Genomic DNA, 19,134 nt, shown 5'->3' with positions numbered 1-19,134 from the left:
TTATTGGAGTATAATGTGTTGTTAGTTTCTGCTCTACAGCAAAGTGAATCAGCTATATGAATACATATATCCCCTCTTTTTTTCAACTTTCTTCCCATAGATTTCTCCAATTATATATTTTTGGAGAGTCACTGAGATTTGAGAACCAATGTCTTTTATCCAATAAGGACATCAGAAAATTAGTGATCTGTCTGTTTACTCAACTAATGTTTTTGAAATGTTTCAATTCCCTTTGAATAAGAAATAGCAGAAAGGCCAAACTGTGTGTATATCCTATTCCGGGTTCTCTGTGTGCGTGCATGCTCAGGCACTTCAGTTGTGTCTGACTCTTTGCAACTTCGTGGGTGGTAGCCCACCAGGCTCCTCTGTCTGTGGAATTTTTCAGGCAAGAATACTGGAGTGAGTTGCCATTTTACTCCTCCAGGGGATCTTCCCAACCTGGGGATCAAATCAGCATCTCTTGCATCTCCTGCATTGGCAGGCAGATTCTTTACCACTATTGCCAACTAGGAAGCCCATTCTGGGTTCTAAAGTCATCATAAATCAGAAATATCCAATAGTCCTCCTTGGCCTACAAAATTTGCATTTATCCACTTTTCAGTATGAATTGTCAATGATACCTAGAGGGAAATGTGCATTTTAGAAATTCTAGACGTGAGTTACACATTGTGTTCATCTCATGTGTATGCGGCAGCATGTATAGAACATTTTTGACACCTGTGTTTCCTCATTTATAAAATGAGGATAACAGAACTAACATCAGAGTGTTGTTAGCAGTATTAAATTAGTCAACACGTGTAATACGTAGTCTTAAATGAATGACTGACGTGGTAGGTACTATGTAGGTGTTTATTGAAAAAATAAAAATAAAATAAATTTAACTCTCATAGCAATGCTGTGTGATCAGTGCTTTCCAAAGTCCTTCTGCCAAAAATAGTTAAAACCTAGCTGATTCATTTATTTTCTGTCCTTAGATTTACAAACAGTGGATATCACCAAGCAATCTTCTCTAACCCTTGGCTGCAATTATTTGTATAGTCTCGCTATCTCACCTTTATTTGTTTTGAATAAATAAATATAATTATAATGGTTCTCAAAGCCCATAGAAGTGTTTTTCCCATGCCAAGAATGAAAAGATACACTGCATCTTTTTTTTTAACTGACTAAGTCAGTTTCACACATGGCAAAGGAGAAGCTTAGCAGAGCGGGAAAATGTCTTGAAATATTAATTATGAATTACTGAGTTTCATAAATTTTTTAATTTTTCTGAAAGGCACTAATAACAAGAGTCTTTCCCTTAATGACTCAAGGGATATGACACATTTGCATTTTATTAGTTAAAGTAAGTGCAGTAATACTCTAGTTACCTGATTGTTACTGAAAAACTGGTCATTTAATGTGTGTGCATTTTCCAGACAACAACATCTTGTTCCTTCAATTGTAAAAACTGATCATTTTAACTTAAAAAAAAATGATGGGAATAATCACTCACCTTCTACCATTCAGATCTTATAGGAAAATACGCAAAATACTAAACATAATGTTAGTTTTTTGTATGGGAAACAAGGGTCATCATTTATTTTACCAAATAATGTTACAGTAACATGTTCAGATAAGGCTTCCCTGGTGGCTCAGTGGTAAAGAATCTGCCTGCCAATGCAGGAGACATGGGTTCGACCCCTGAGTTGGAAACACTACCTAGAGAAGGAAATGGCAACCCACTCCAGTATTCTTGCCTGGAAAGTTCTGTGGACAGAGAAGCCTGGATACAACTTAGCAGCTGAGCTACAACATCATGTTCAGATATCTTGAGACATGAGAGAACTCTTTGCCTTTGCACTAAGTGGCCACTGCTGATGCCCTATTAAATGCCGTGTTGAGATTTTGTTTTTATTAGTTCACAGGGCACTGTGAAGCTATTGGGTTTCACTTGTAAGGTACCAGCTATTGAAAACAATCAAAACTAGTTTCTGGGGATTAAGAAAAAGTAAAAGCATATTGAGCAGGTATTATAAGGATGTATACTTGTAATCGTCTGCTCAACAGCAAGAGTAGGTGCTGTTGGTGAAAAGAAGGCAGGGGCTTTCCTGGCAGTCCAATGGTTAAGACTCTGTGCTTCCACTGCAGGGGATGGGGGTTCGATTCCTGGTTGAGGGACTTAAGATACATGTGCCATGTGGTGCTGGCAAAAAAAAAGAAAAAAAAGGTTTTTTAGAAAGAGACGGAAGATAAGAGGGAAAAGAGGAGAGAGAAGGAGGAGGAAAGGCAAAGAGTATCTGGAAACTTCTCTCTTCTACCTGTGACTGATATAACATGGAGGCTGAGCCTGCCCCCGAGCTGGGAGGTTGGATGGAGGCAGTGAAGGGTTTTGAAGAGCCTGGAGCCAAAGAGGTACCACGGCCAGACTCAGTTTCAGAGAACATGTTCTGGCTGCAGGTGGGTGCACCCATTCACCCTTCCCTGATGACACCATACAGATTAGGAAAATGAGGCTACCTTAGCCCTCCATCTGGAAAGGAATCCAAGCCATTTCAGACATTGTAGAAATGTTTTCATCAAAAAGAATAATCTTTTTCAGAAAAGTCAAATTCTGCCAACCTTCTAACACAGTTCCTCACAAACGCTGTTTATTGATCAGGCTGCATTATAAAAGTTAAGGGCACTGAGTTTTTAGAGTTTGAAAAGAAACAGGTACAAATAAATGTGTAAGGAACTCACAGACATTACTGGTGCCCCACGAGCATCTAAAGGAAATCAGTCCTGAATATTCATTGGAAGGACTGATGCTGACGCGAAACTCCAGTACTTTGGCCACCTGATGCAAAAGACCCTGATGCTGGGAAGGACTGAAGGCAGGAGGAGAAGGGGACAACAGAGGATGAGATGGTTGGATGGCATCACCGACTTAATGGACATGGGTTTGAGTAAGCTCCAGGAGCTGGTGATGGACAGGGTGGCCTGGCATGCTTCAGTCCATGGGGTCACAAAGAGTCTGACATGACTGAGCGAATGAACTGAACTGAACTGAAGGGCATCTTGGGAACTGAATAATGTCTACAGACCCATCTTTGGGAGGAACACAAATGTGAAAGAGTCGAATTTGACATTCATTTTTATTGGTATTGTGATTTTGATCATGGTCTGTCCTTGTATCTGGTCTAATTGCTTTCTAAAGCCCTCCCCGATGGTTAATTTCTTAGCCATGGGGCAACTTCTTGGGTTGAAATCAGCCAAAGCCTTCTCTTCAACCTACCCCTCTCATACCTTCAAGGAGAAAGAGGCAGGATATTTCATAAGAGAAGATTTTGTTAAATCTATACCAAGCATCTGCGTCTGTGACCATACCAGAGCTTCGTGACAAAGAAACTTTGCCAGGGATTGAAATCCCATTAACTTACAATCATGCTAATGGCTATATACAGACTCAATGGACATGGGTTTGGGTGAACTCCAGGAGTCGGTGATGGACATGGAGGCCTGGTGTGCTGCGGTTCATGGGGCCGCAAAGCATCGCACACGACTGAGCGACTGAACTGAATGCTGATGGCTAAGATCCGCTGACACACTTGGTAGCAGATGAGGCTCTGAGCATTAAGTAAAAGAAAGTGAAGTTGCTCAGTCGTGTCCGAATCTGTGACCCCATGGACTGTAGCCTACCCGGTTCCTCCGTCCATGGAATTTTCCAGGCAAGAGTACTGGAGTGGGCTGTCATTTCCGTCTCCAGGGGATCTTCCCAGCCCAGGGACTGAACCCAGGTCTCCCACATTGCAGACAAGGGCAGAAGCTCAGAGCTCCCCTTGCAGCTCTGAGCATTGGATGTGCATTAATTCACCAAGTCTTCCGAGGTGCTGGTGTTGCCCCGTCCCAGGAGAGGAATGGAACCCAGAGCAAGCAAGCAGCTTGCGTCGGGGGTCCCAGAAGACCCTAGACCTGCCCTCCTGCTGTCTCGCCATCCTGCCTATTAGGAGTTGACCTGCATCTCAAAGTCAAGTCCAAAACAGAGGTGAAAACCCAACGGCAAGCTAAAATTACCTGGGTGAGGGCAGGGGTGATGCATAGTGTGTACTAAACTTCACTCTCTTCGCTCCGTGGCCATAAATCTTGCAACCTTGTGCTTTGCTGAGTCGGGCATGCAAGACAAAGTGGATTGTGGGATGACCCTACAAGGGCAGGAATTTTGAATGAAAACAACGTAAACATGAAAGAAGCCAGTCACAAAGGACCCTATATCGTATGATTCCATTTATATGAAATGTCCAGACCAGGCAAATCCATAGCAACAGGAAGTGTGTTAGCCGTTGCCAGGGGCTGGAGGGAGGGGATGGAAAATGTGGAGTATCTGCTGGGATGGGGATTATGAGTTTCTCTGGAGGATAATGAAAATATTCTAAAATTGGTTGTGGTGATGGTTGTACAGCTCTATGAATATACTAAAAGCCATTAGAGTGTATGCCTTAACTGGCTGAATTGTATGGGATCTGAATTATATCTTAATCAAGTAGTCATTACTAATAAAAAACTCTCCAAGTGTTGTCTCCCAAGTGTCTCAAGCCAGAGAGAGCTCAGGAGAACTCAGGCATACATGGATTTCATAGCATTTGCTTATTAGAGGGAGAAATGGCCAATTAATTAAATTTATATAAATAATTTATGTTGATCATGAAAAATTAAAAGCAGCCATAATCTTGACACTTAGAAATAATCATTGTTAACATTTTCAGGCTTATCCTTGAGGATTTCTTTCTATGCATATTTAAGGTACATAGCGACAGTGCATTTTTCCTACCTGCACTCTTTTGGAATTTGCTTTTCTCACTAAGCAACGCATTATCATAGGGACCCTCAAAGTGTGATGTCTGGGCCATCAGCATCAACATCACCTGGGCACTCAGAAAGCAAACCTGAGGGCCCCATCACAGGCTCACAGAACAAGAGACTGGGGGCAGGGCTATCTGTCTTGTTTTAAGACGCCCTCCTGCTCACCTGATGTATACTCCAGTTTGAGATGCCCTGCCCTACCATGACTGTGAAGAGAGATGATGAAGTCGCTCAGTCGTGTGCATGTAAACACATGTGGCTCTCTGCCATAACTTTTAGTGATTAATATTCCATTCTTTGGCTACTGTAAGTAATGCTACAAAGATCATCCTTCTACTGTCCTTGTGCAGATGCTTATTTCCTCCCATATACTCCCAGATATGTACTTACTCAGTCTAAGGTTTAGGATACCTACTCCCAAACTGTACCCCAAAAAACCTTCTTAATTTATGTTCCTACCTACAATGTATGAGACTGCCGATATATTGTCCTACGTTTTTGATAACTCTGGTTATTCGTTTTTTGAAGTAAATAATAACACAGTAAGTAAAAACGATAGACCTTTGGGTTTTAGCTTGTTTACTTTGACTACTGGTGATATTGAACGTTTGTATGTGGCTACCCACTCCAATGTTCTTGCCTGGAGAATCCCAGGGACGGGGGAGCCTGGTGGGCTGCTGTCTCTGGGGTTGCACAGAGTTGGACACGACTGAAACTACTTAGCGGCAGCAGCAGCAGCATTGAGTATTTACACCTTGGAAAGAAAGTTATGACCAGCCTAGATAGCATATTGAAAAGCAGAGACATTACTTTGCCAACAAAGGTCCGTCTAGTCAGGCTATGGGTTTTCCACTGGTCACGTATGGATGTGAGAGTTGGACTGTGAAGAAAGCTGAGCACCAGAGAATTGATGCTTTTGAACTGTGGTGTTGGAGAAGACTCTTGAGAGTCCCTTGGACTGCAAGGAGATCCAACCAGTCCATTCTGAAGGAGATCAGCCCTGGGTGTTCTGTGGAAGAAATAATGCTAAAGCTGAAACTCCAGTACTTTGGCCACCTTATGTGAAGAGTTGACTCATTGGAAAAGACTCTGATGCTGGGAGGGATTGGGGGCAGGAGGAGAAGGGGATAACAGAGGATGAGATGGCTGGATCACCGACTCAATGGATGAGAGTTTGAGTGAACTCCAGGAGATGGTGATAGACAGGGAGGCCTGGCATGCTGCGATTCACCTGGTCGCGAAGAGTCGGACACGACTGAGCAACTGAACTGAACTGAACTGATTGACTATTTCTGTTTCTTCATTTGTGAATATCTTGTTTATGTCCCATATTCAAATTTCTATTCGACTTTTTATACATACATTTCTGGTGAAATTTAATATATCTTTAATTAGTGAGAATACTAATCCCTGAATAGCACATTTATTGAAAATATATCACCTGGTTTTTTCCTTATAACTTTTTCTTTTGCTGTTTAGAATAAGTTTTACATTTTAATGTCATAAAATTTTATTTTGGTGCTACTCTTTCAAAGGGATTTCTCATCAAGCTTTATAAAAATATGTTAGCAAAAATATCTTTTTTGCTGGTACTTTTATATTAAATTGCATAATCGGTGTGGAATTTATGTTGGTGTGAATTGTCCCTTTTCCCCAAATGATTACCCCTAGATCCTATATTGAATAGTTCTAATTTCATGCTTAATCTGAAATTCTAACTTAATTATGTATAAATTTTAAAAAATGTGTTTGGGTCTGCTTCTGAATTTCCTAGTCTATTTAATTAATCTGTCTCTTTTGGAGTCAGTTTTCATTATCAGAATTTTAATACAAGGTAGTAAATGCTCTTTCATTAGTCTTTTTCATTTTCTTAGTCTTTCTTTTTCTGGTTCTTCTCACACCACAGTCTTGAAATAACCTTTGTTTTGACTTGGATTATATTAAATTCAGCACGATTTGCCAATATCAATATTTTAAAATATTAAGTCTTTCCATCATGAAAGTTGGTGTATTTTCTACAATCATTCAGATATCCTTTTGTATTCCTAAGTAGAGGTTTATGGTTCTTATCATACAGGCTGTAATCATTTTTTGATAAGCTCCTTTTAGGCATTACATTTTTATGACTGTTATTAAGTGTGGCTCTTCTAAGTGGTTATAGACATGTTATTGTTTTCCATAAACTAAGTTTATAACTACCGACCTCATTGAAGCCTCTTATTAGTTCTAATATGTCCTCTGGGTTTTCCAAGTGGATGATGATAATTTTTGTCTTCAGTTTCCAGCTATTATTCCTGCTGTCTCATGTTCTTTTCTATTAGTTGGTGCTTCTAGAACAATGTTAAACTGTCCTAATGACTAGGTATCTTTGTTTTGTTCCTTCCTTTGAATGGCAGTGTCTTCCTTTCAAAGTTAATCATGATGCTGGCTATCAGTTTGAAAAAAAAACTAATTATAGATAAATGTATATGTCTATATACTTTCTGGGCGGCTCAGAGGTTAAGAATCTGCCTGCTGATGTAGGAGACTCAAGAGATGCAGGTTTGATCCCTGGGTTGGGAAGATCCCCTGGAGGAGTGGCAACCCACTCCTGTATTCTTGCCTGGAAAAAAAAAAACCCCATGAACAGAGGGCCTGGTGGGCTGCAGTCCACGGGGTCACAAAGAATTGGACATGACTGATCAACTGAGTACAGGCCATGTCCACACACACACACACGCACACACCCATCCATCCACTCATCATATCTGCTACTAGCTTATGTTTTTGGTTGACTAAGAGTTTATTTTGGAAAAACATTAAAATGTAACTCACGTTACATTTTATCAAAAGTCCTTCAGGATCTATTGAGGTGGTAATCTGTTCTGTTTTCATTACCTTGTTTAGCACATTTTCAGTTCAACATTTGTGTACTGTCTACTCTGTTACTAGTCATTTGTTTCCTCCTCTTAGCCAATCAGAAACTGCCGAAGAGAAATCAGGTTGACTGTCCAGGAAATGCTGAAGGACCCCGTGAAACACAAATCTCCTTGGCTCTCATTCTGGCCACTCACTGGTGAAATTTGGAGAATCTTTTTTTTTTTTTTTAAACTATGTCCAAGACCATTAAATCAGTATGTGTGTTTTGAGGTGAGGTATAAATTAGGCATGTGATTGATAAACATTGCAGGTAAAATGACAGTGCAGTTTAATGGACTAGTGTCCTCGGCTTCCCTGCAGTGAATGCTATTAGCTAGTTGTTTTGCAAAACTGGGATGGCTTAAGTCTTCTCAGTGATATTAGTATTATTTTTATTATTGCTATCATTATTACAATTAGACTAGATTATCCATCTGAAACTTCCAGTTTTATAGGTAAAATATGGCTAATTATCAGTAATTTCATGTGATCCAACCTAACGTTATTATTAATAACGACCATTTAAAGAATTGATGCTTTTGAATTGTGGTGTTGGGAAAGACTCTTGTGAGTCCCTTAGACAAGCAAGGAGCTCAAACCAGTCAATCCTACAGGAAACCAACCCTGAATATTCATTGGAAGGACTGATGCTGAAGCTGAAGCTCCAATACTTTGGCCATCTGATGCAAAGAGCCGACTCATTGGAAAAGACGTTGATGCTGGGAAAGATTGAGGGCAAGAGGAGAAGGGACAACAGAGGATGAGATGGTTGGATGGCATCACCGACTCAATGGGCATGAGTTTGAACAAACTCCGGGAGATAGTGAAGGACAGGGAAGCCTGTTGTGCTACAGTTCATGCTGTCACAGAGTTGGAGATGACTTGGTAGCTGAACAGCAACGATTATCTATTATATCCCAGCAACAGTAGTAGTATTTTCTACAGGTCATGTTACTCCATTTCTGTAACAAGTCCATGAAGTAGGAACTATCATTCCAATCTACAGGCGAGACAGCTAACTCAGGGGAGTTAAGGAAGTCAGTAAAGTCATACAGCTAGTAAGTAGTAGAGCCCAGAGGCAGACTTAGAGATGTCTGACTCCAAATCTTATATTTTTCTTTTTGATAAAGGACAGACTTGGGTCTGCTTCACTCATTGGCTTTTACTAGTAGGAAACTGGCCCAGGAAGGGGAGTGAAGTTTGCTAGGTGCTCATTTTAGGGTTCAGTCCCAGGTTGGAGAGGGGGTGTACACACTCCCTCTCACCGATTCTAATTTCACAGTTTCCACTCTACAGAGCAGGGGCTGTCAAAATGTGGTCCGCAGACCAACAGAGTCAATTGGGAACATAGACATGTATGTCCTCCCCCAACCCCATACTCACTGAATCAGAGACTCTAGGGAGTCCAGCAATCTTGGTTTAAGCAGCCCTCCTGATAATCAGAATGCAGGTTCTCATTTGCAAACCACTGCCCTCTGTAACAATTGTGGTTATTTGGTCGCCAAGCCATGACCGACTATTTTGCGACCCCATGGACTGTAGCCCACCAGGCTCCTCTATCTGTGAGATGTCCCAGGCAAGAATCCTGGAGTTGGTTGCCATTCCTTCTCTAGGGGATCTTCCCCAGCCTGGGACTGAGTCTTGTCTCCTGCGTTGGCAGGTGGATTCTTTACCACTGAGCCATCAGGGAAGCCCTGTGTAACAGCAATGACTGCTAACTTGTGTGAGTGCTCGATCTGCACCAGATATGACTTCGGGTCCTTACAAGGCAGGGTTTTTTTTGTGTGTATGTGGTGAATCACTTCAGTCGTATCCGACTCTTTGTGACCTGCTGTGAGCCTTCCGGGCTCCTCTGTCCATGGGATTCTCCAGGCAAGAATACTGGAGTGGGTTGCCATGCCCTCTTCTGGGAGATCTGCCTGACCCAGGGATCAAACCTATGTCTTCTGCGGCTCCTGCATTGCAGGCAGATTCTTTTCACCTGAGCCACCAGGGAAGCCCCAGGGATTTACAATCATCCTGATCCCTATTTGCACAGAAGCAGCTTTGGAGCCTGACAGAAGGTGAATGCATTGTCTGAGGGAGCAACTGGTGGGGTCTGGGTTTGAACTTGGCTCTGAAGGGGTGAGTTGAAGGCCTCAACCACTATGCTAAACCACCTTCTGTCCGGAAAGTCTGGGACATCTCATTCTCTGTGGAGAGTCTCCAGTAAATGCTGGAGGGAAAGCGACAATACCAGACGAGAGCTTTGGAGGAGAAGAAACCACTCATCTCCCATGGGCATCCTTAAGGTGGGGAAGAAAGGGAGCCATGGTTTTAGAATAAAAGTTTCTATTTAGGAGGCTGGGGCATTCCGGATAAGCGGCCCTCTTTTCTTTCCCACAGGCTAGATGCCTTACCTCAGGCACTTTTCAGTGATTGCACTTTGTCTGCGGAATGCAGCAGTGTGAGTTGGGGGCTTTGTATATTGAGGGTCTTACTGGGGATTATCGCAAGGCGAGAATAATGGTGATATTGTTTGCAGAGCCAAGGTGGAAAATCAGACCAGGGTGGAGGATTTATTTTTTCTACCATGAAGCTGATGGGGGGTGGGGCGGGGAGGCGCTCTTCACAAGTTCACTGACTGTGGCGCTGAAGTCTGTCCATTTGGAAGCACTCCTGGATGGCATGGGCAGATTCCCGGCTAATACTGTGCACGCCCTTCTATCGCCAGGCATCCAATTCCCAGCGAATTTTGCAATATAGTGACAGTAATGGAAAGCAAAATGATCTCTAAATAATGGTTTAAGATGGCTACTTGATAAAGGGCACTGCAATAATTATGATCAATGGAGCATGGATTCAATATATATTGCCCATTTAGATGCACCAGATTAGCTTAACAGCTTTCTTTAATGTTCTGAGTATTGTGTGTGTGTGTGTGTGTGTCTGTGTGTGCGTGTGTGTAAGAGAAGGGAGACGAGAAGCAGAGGGAGGGGAAGAAGAGGCAGCCTGCAAGCTGCTGGGAGCATTACTGGGCTCCATCGTGATCAATGTGGTCGAGGTGACTCAGTGCTGAGAGAGGAAATTGAGATTCCGGGGCTTTGTGATCCATTACCAAGAGACTGCGCTTATGTCTGGGTCCTGTGTTTCAGACAAGGGCTTTGTGGAGAGAGGAGGGAGCAGGGGAAGGGGCAGAGGAGGGAGACACCTGATATGAGTTTAGTCATTTTGCAGCGGGCACTTTCTGGATGACGGTTTGGTGTAATCATGCAAATTAGGCAGGCAGGCAGCTGGCCAAAGGAATCCCTCAGCATCCCCAAACGCAAGCGCCGTAAGCTAAGTGAGCTGGACAGGACTCATTTTTTTGGAAAGCCGGGTTAGCCATGGAAATGCGTTTTACCAGGAGGGGGGGGAAATGATTTACTTGACGTTGGTCCTAATCCTCCCCTCTCCAGTCACCCCTCCTGCCCCCCCCCCCACCCTCCGGAAGGAAATTTTCCATGACAGCCTGTCTAGAAATCTGGGTCTGTTCCCTACCTTTTATGTTCTGGGTTGATCCCAGGTAACACACAGGGTCTGTGATCAGCGTGTAATGATGAGGGCAGTGTGCCATATGGACTGAAATTCCTTGGATAATGAGGATGAAATGATTGCAGTCTTAGTCCTGACTTGCTTTGATTTGTCAGTTAAAATAAAGGCCCCCGTCTCCACCCTTTCATGAAAGGGCATTGGGAGGAAGTGTCACTGTTCACAGGAGGAGAAGCCAGTCCCCTAAACCCGATAATCTGCGCTGATGTCCCTGCTGATTGTGAGTGGGTGAGGGGCTAATTGTCTCCGTGGTTTTCAGGCCTGGAAAGGCAGCTGGCATTTAGATGACAATAGTAGCAGCTCACGTTTACTGAGGGCCTTCCCAGGTGGCACTGTGGTAAAGAATCTGACTGCCCATGCCGGAGATGCAAGAGACGCAGTTTTCATCCGTGGGTCGGGACGATCCTCCAGAGGAGGAAATGGCAACCCATGTCCAGTATTCTTGCCTGGAAAATTCTATGGACAGAGGAGCCTGGTGGACTGCAGTCCATGGGGCCACAAAGAGTCAGACATGACTGAGGGTGTGCATGTATGTGCGTGCACAAGTGTGCACACACACACAACGTTTACTGAGCATTTACTCTGTGCTGGGTGCGAAGAGCTGACTCATTTGAAAAGACCCTGATGCTGGGAAAGATTGAAGGCGGGAGGAGAAGGGAATGACAGAGGATGAGATGGTTGGATGGCATCACTGACTCAATGGACATGAGTTTGAGTAAACTCCGGGAGTTGGTGATGGACAGGGAGCCCTGGCGTGCTGCAGGCCATGGGGTCACAAAGAGTCGGACACGACTGAGCGACTGAACTGAACTGAACTGGGTGCTTTGCTGCAGTGCTTCCGAAACTTCGCAAACTTGCATCACCCAGGGAGCTCATTAAAATGCAGATTTTTACATAAACATTTTGTTTTATATAATTACAAAATATAGTAAAAGTAACTCTTTATATCAAATTATCTATACATATACTTTTTTACTTTGAAAATTGATTATAATTCCAATGAAAAAGATAGATTGTTGAAGAACGTAAATTGATACAGTGTAGATTCTGATAGTAGGTCTGAGGTGGAGCCTGGAGGTCCACATTTCTAGTAGGATCTGAGATGTGCCTGGGATCCTGGTTGACATGCCACACTTTTGAATAACCTCATTCGATTCTTCCATGAGCCCTATGAAGCGGGTGCTGAGGAATCCTGCTCAGCAGAGGAAGAAACAAATTGACATTTCAGAGGTCAAGGGTCCTGCAGAATATGGCACAGCTCTTCCAGGACAAGTCTGAGATTCAAAACTACGCATTCCATCCTGCCTACCTTCCCTCCCCTCTGCAGCAGCCTCTGGAGATACACTTAGTGTAGCAGGGTGGGAAGATGGGAGCTGCCCGGATTCCTGAGTGGGTAGAGGAGAGTCGTCTGGCAAAGCCGTCTGACTCAGAGGACATGAGGAAGAAACACACTTAGTGGTGTCAAGCCACTGAGATGCCAAAGCTCCGTTGCAGCAGCCAGCGCTGGTTCATTATCCTGACAAGCACCATCAGGCTCTTAACCACTCACCGTGCCTTTCACAATTCCCATTTTCCCCAGGTCACCAAGCATCCAGATCTGTCCAGAGCATCACGCTGTGAACCAACCACCAATTCCGATCATGAAGAAAATGGATGGAAAGGAGGCCCTGCACAGAGTCCTGGGGGTGGGGGAAGCTGACGGCTGAGTTACTTTTGAGCTTTCAGAGTAGTTAATGCCAGGGCTGGGCTGCAGGGTGTCACTCAGAGCTCATCAACACCTCAGACCAATTTTCAAATGCTCTAGGCTTGATTAAACCCTGGGCACAATTTGCCAAGTGCTTCCTCCCCCACCTTAATTGTTTAGATTGTGTAGAATTTGAGTAAAATTTAACCCAGATGTTTCTGATTCGCTTAAGTTTAAATCACCAGAAAATGCTCTTAGGTTGCTATTTGATGTTGAAGAGGTTTTTCGAGCTTTTTCCCCCTACTTAATAGGAGAGGTCACATTTGGGTAGGGGTAAAGCCGTCCCATGCACCCTGAGGTTTTATCTGATTTGATTTGAAAACCCGTTCTTGTGAAATCTGAGTCAGAACTCAATTTTACTTTGACCTCCCCTTTAAATCCCCACCATGAGCATCTGAGAGAGAGAGAGAGAGAGAGAGAGAGAGAGAGAGAGAGAGAGCGCGCGCGCGCGAGCGAGCGCGAGCTGGAGTAATTTGCATGCAGCCGATATCAGGGATTCTTGTTTGAAAAAAATGTTACCCCTGGCCCTGGCTTCTCCAGCCTCATGACCTGATTGGAGCTGGCAAGTGGCCACTCCCTTCCTGAACTATAGGAGAAGTCACTGGGCCAGGTAAGCACACCCATTTCATAGTACTTCACTACCTGGACACTTGCTAAGCTGAAGTCAGTTGGTCTAGCACCAAGTGTCTGAGAGTTGATAGATGATGATGACCTTATGCAAGGTCATCAACCATAGTCTAGGGCAGGGGTTCTCAAAATGTGGTCCCTGAGCAGCAGCAGCAGCATCACCTGGGAACTTGTTCATTTTCCTTTTAGTCATTCAGTTCTGTCTGACTGTTTGTGGCCCTGTGGAATTTAATCTGACAGGTTCCTCTGTCCATGGAATTTCCCAGGCAAGAATACTGGAGTGGGTAGCCATTTCCTACTCCAGGGGATCTTCCCCACTCAGGGATTGAACCCAGGTCTCCTGTATTGCAGGCAGATTCTTTACCGAACCTGTTAGAGATGTGCATTTATGAGCCGAGTCCTAGGCATACCAAATAGAAACTCCTCAGTGGGGTGTCCAGCAGTCGTGTTTGAAGATGCCTTCCAGGGGGTTCTGATGCACCCTGAAATTTGAGAACCTCTAGTCTAGGCCCTCGGTAACACGCATTATCTTACTCTTAGAACTTTGTAGGGATTAATGAGATAACATGGTCACATGACTCAAGACATTCAGACCCAGGCTATATTTACCCAGGGCTCTAGGAGTGATCTTTGTGATTGAATTGGAAGGCAAAAGAAATCAGAAAACCACTTAACTTTTTCCTGCTCCGAATTAGTTTTTTTTTTTTTTAAACAGTGTCTTCATTGACTGTTGTTTTGGGGGCAGTGCAGACACAGCCAAAGGGCCTGTTTTAACAGCAGCACCCCCCAAGTAGGAATTCTTCTGCATACCACTGTCAGTTTCTGGAGCTTAAAAATTGCAATTGCCTGAACCTGCAGACTTCTAGGATGTGCGCTATGAGGGCTCTCTGGAGTTGGCAGATTGATATGGTAGGATCTTCCTCCCACCTTGAGTTCTTTCATCCAGTCTTACATTTGTGAAATGTAGCCCAGTTTCTGCTATATTCTGGTTCTGTCCTGGCTGCTCTTGGGGATTCCCACCAGAGGTCAAGCTCTTAACCACTGTGCTTAACCAAAAGGTTCCTTGATGAAAGGTTGACGAGAATAAGTAAACACAGCCCTCTAAGGAGCATTTCCCAGCAAGAGTGGGAGTGAAGGGCATCCTGGGGAGGGTGGAGGAGTGGTCCTTCGGGACTGCCTGGAGAAGGTGATCCCTGGGTCTTAGAGGGAAAGATGCTCTGGGAAGGTGGGGGAGGTGCAGGGAGAGGCCTGGAATCAGAAGGGCAACTGCAAGGGTTTCAGAATGTCTGGGCATGGGGGACCCACGGGATCAGTGAAGCTGGAGACGGTGGGGCCAGTTTATGAATCGTCTCCTGTGGTATAGTAAGTTCCTCCTGTTTCTTGGAATCCTATTTAAACCTATCTTTTTGTAAAAATTAAAAATAAATTACCAATCATTGGGGTGCAGTAACCACATGAACCATAAACCATTAGGACTTAAATTTTGTTGTTGTTGTTGGTCTAGTAGAGAGGGGTTTATGTATTTCCAGAATGTAAATCTGATCACGACTCCTCTGATTGAAACTTCGATATCTCCACATTCCTCCAGGATGAAATTCAAGCGCCTTCTTGTGGCTCCATGTCCTGCACACAGTCTGGGCTCGTCAGCCCTCTAACCTCCCCTGCAGCCCTGGGCCCTCGTGGTCCATGCTCCTACCATCCGTAAGGGCTCCTAGGGACCCAGGGTGGGCATTTTCTCTCACCACTGCTCCTGCGAGCAAGATCTTCTCTTCAGCTTTCAGCTTCTACCCTCTCCTTGGTCACTTGCTTACTCTTACTCCGTAACTCAGATGCTTATGCCTCACTTCCGGCAGGAAGTGGTTCCCCTATCCTCTTCGTCTAAATTCAGCCCCTCTGACGGGATCTTACATAGTCCTCCCTTCTCATTGCACCCATCCCCTTTTTATTCACCTTGTCCTTAACCTCCCTAGACGATACGTTCCTGAGGGCAGGGACTGATTCTAGCTCGTCGTGGATGGGTTGGAGTCTCTCAATGTTGGGTTCTACCAAGGAGCAATGAATGAATGGATACTTAGCTGAAAGTGTGGCAACGAGGGTTGCCGGGCAGAACAGGGTTCATTATACAGCACTGGTTGTCAGATCCCTGCTGAAGATGGTCAGCGGCTTTGGGGACAGAGCCAGGAGTGCCACATTTGTACCCGTCATAAAAACATCATTTACTAAGGTTTCCAGCAAATCCTCTTAAATGACTCCATTTCTCCACCTTGATTGACATATGTTGCTTTTCTTGAAGATATGTCATGACAATTTCACATTTCAAGTGCTGCAAGAATGTGCCTAGGTTGAAACTTTCTGCTCTTTGCCAGGATGTCAAGTTTTATTCCTGGATGCATTTTTTTCCCCAGCCGGCTTTTCTGTACCTAATAATGGAGGGTTAGCTGCTCGTGGTGAGCATCACCATTATAATACAGGTGATCCTTACCTGAAGCCAATGGAATGACTCCTGGCTGAATAGAAGAAGCGATTTGGAGGGGGTGATAACGCATGGCATGCTAAAGAACTGCATTGTTCCCCCTACTCAGGAGTGGAAGAATTACAATAAAGAAGCGGAACCACACCATTCTTTCTTTCAAAGTGCCTCTAAACAGTCCTAATATTAGCTGTGGTCTCTGAACTTTTAATGACACTGAGAAAGGGCTTTCTGCAAATGTTTGCAAAGCACATGGATACAAAAATTCCCAAAGAATTTGCTGCAAAATTAACCTGCCAGCCGAACATTTGCCAAAGATACTAATTAGTCACATTGACAACAACACTCTCTGGCCAAGAAATGGGCTGAGGATTTTTGAGATGATAGAAGTGGTGATATACAAATATTTTGGGTGAGACGTAATCAGTTAATTGGTTTATTAAATTATAAAACCATTGTTTGTCCGAAAGAGCAATAAAACCAACTAAATGAATAGTCACCTCTTTGAAGACTTCTTACGTTAATTATGTTTATGCATCAGTCGCAGCCGACGTGTTAGACAAAGGGCTCTTTATCTGTACATGCCATAGCTACAATGTATTGTGGTTCAGATGATGGCCTCGACTTTATGTCTACATAATTACAGAAATCTTATCCCTTTTGTGTTTGCACATCATTTTCGGTTTTTTGGAATAGTTAAACTCCATTTTACTTTTTAATAACATTTTAGAAATCATTGTGATTCAGGTAAACAGAATTTGATTGCTTTGATGGATTGAAAATGGTTAGCTCAGCCCGAGTTTATTTGATTTGTTTCTTTAGGGATTACAAAGAATAGGATTTTATCTCCAGACTGACAAAAGAGACAAACTCTGCATTTTTGCCTGTGGAGTAGCAGAGTTGCTGAGCCACACAGCTCCTCCACCAGGGAGAAGCATTAGGCAGGAGCTGGGATTTTATCCACCATCTGAGTCTTCATTCCCTCAGACGGTGGGTGGCGGTGGTGGTAGGGCAGGAAGAAAGGGGAGGCATGCCTTATTCTTAGTTTACTTAGAATTCTTAAGTGAGAGGAAACCTGGGGGTGGCCTGGCACTAAATACAGCAAATCCCAGGGAGGTAACCTGGTGAATCGACCCTGTCCTTCTCAGCCATAGTCAACTTAGGCATAGGCCTCTCTGCTAATTGAATGCCTTTTCGAAGGCAATGTGCCAATTACTTGCCGGGTTCACCTTGAGACCCCTCCCCGGGGATGTCCCGCAAGATATTCTGATCAAACACCCTGGCAGATTGTGTGGTGTTTCTGACACTGCTCTTCATTTTATCCGGTGTGACCTGACATTTGTACGGCAGGAAGAGACCAGGAAAACATCAGGGACGACACAGAGGAAAGTAACAATGAGTTGCAAGATTACCTGTTCTTGACACAGTCCTCTTGCGCGGGAGGGTTAATTAAGACCCCTTAATTCCTGGTTCTTCAGAAGATCATGAACCTTCTTAGTCTGCCCAAACTTCTTTAAGCTCTGACTTCTTGGGGGGCACAGGGTTGTGGAGCCATGTAGCTAGCCAACTTAGAGTTGTTGGGTTTCAACTGTTGTTTAGTCGCTAACTTGTGCCTAGCTCTCATGACCTCAAGGACTGTAGCCCTCCAGGCTCCTCTGGCCGTGGGATTTCCCAGGCAGGAATACTGGAGTGGGTTGCCATTTCCTCCTCCAGAGGATCTTCCTGACCCAGAGATCGAACCCATGTCTCTTGTGTCTCTTGCTTTGGCAGGTGGATTCTTTACCACCGAGCTGCCAGGGTAAACCCCACCGTGTGTAGTAACGACGTGCGGGGAGAGAAAGGATTAGCGATTTATAAAAAACCTGGATTCAGACTCCAATCCTGTCTCATCACCTGTGGACCGTAGACAGATTCCGAAACCTCATTCACCTTGGTCTTCCCAGGGGAGGTAGGGGTCAGTGGAAGGAGTGCATTAGTCCACATGAGCCCCTGGCACAGGGCTTGGTGTGGAGCAGATGTCCAGAGAAAGCTTGCTGACGTTCCTACTTGTCTATGGAAAACATGGCTATCACCATGAGGCACTTGCTTTGTGGTTGAGAAGGCCATACACAGATGACGACCAGATATTTTAAGCACACTGGCACCTTTTTGCCCTAACAGTCCCTAATGAGGGATAGCGTTTTAAAACAACACGTATAGAGTTACAGGAAACCTTGTTACATTGTGATGGGGTCTTTTGATTGTGACTGAAACAGGCCAATTTCATACGGATTCCATGCTATGAACAATCACAAACGTTCGGCAAATAACCACATGCAAATACCTACCAGGTCAAATCTCATTACAACAAATCTAGCTGTTAAAAAGTAAAGAGCAACCGCTGAAAAAAGTGTCTTTAAAGGCACTAAAGTGTTCCTAGTCATATTTGCTGGTTAATTGATTTAAGAAAGGAACTGATGCAATAAAAATAATAGCTTGGGTAATGCTTTGAAATTTTATACAATGCCATTTGGTTTTAATAAAAACTTTACCCTGGAAATATGCAGAGTAAACTCATAATCAGAATTAGGAGATATTAATCAGCGAAGGCTCTCAGGTGGAGGTGTCGTTTTCCGTTTGTTTGCTTTTTGTTTTTGTTTGTTTTTGGAAAGGCGAGGAAAGATGAGATTGAGAAAGTTCTCTCCACAAAAGGCAGGGATAATCAAAATCATGGTGAAAAGAGAGGTCAGCAATCTGACAGGGGAAGAGAAAGGCTGGCTCAGGGTTAAAAAAATGACTCCCAGGCCAAGGACTCTAAGAGATGGGGTGAGTCTGGGGGCTGAAAATGAGAATGGTATTGGAGGAAAGTCAGGATTTACTGAACACTCAATTAACTGGCCGCTCAAATGGTTTTCCACTGCCTTTAAAGCTTTTAATATACCACAGGTCCCCAACTCTCCCAGATAAAATGATTTCTTTTAGCATCACTTGCAAGGAGTTGAAACTGTCTTGCAGATATTGGCACATG

This window comes from Ovis canadensis, chromosome 22 (assembly GCF_042477335.2).
Source record: "Ovis canadensis isolate MfBH-ARS-UI-01 breed Bighorn chromosome 22, ARS-UI_OviCan_v2, whole genome shotgun sequence".
NCBI lineage: Eukaryota > Metazoa > Chordata > Mammalia > Artiodactyla > Bovidae > Ovis > Ovis canadensis.
The sequence above is the reverse complement of the archived record's forward strand: the minus strand, read 5'-3'. Positions refer to the sequence as shown.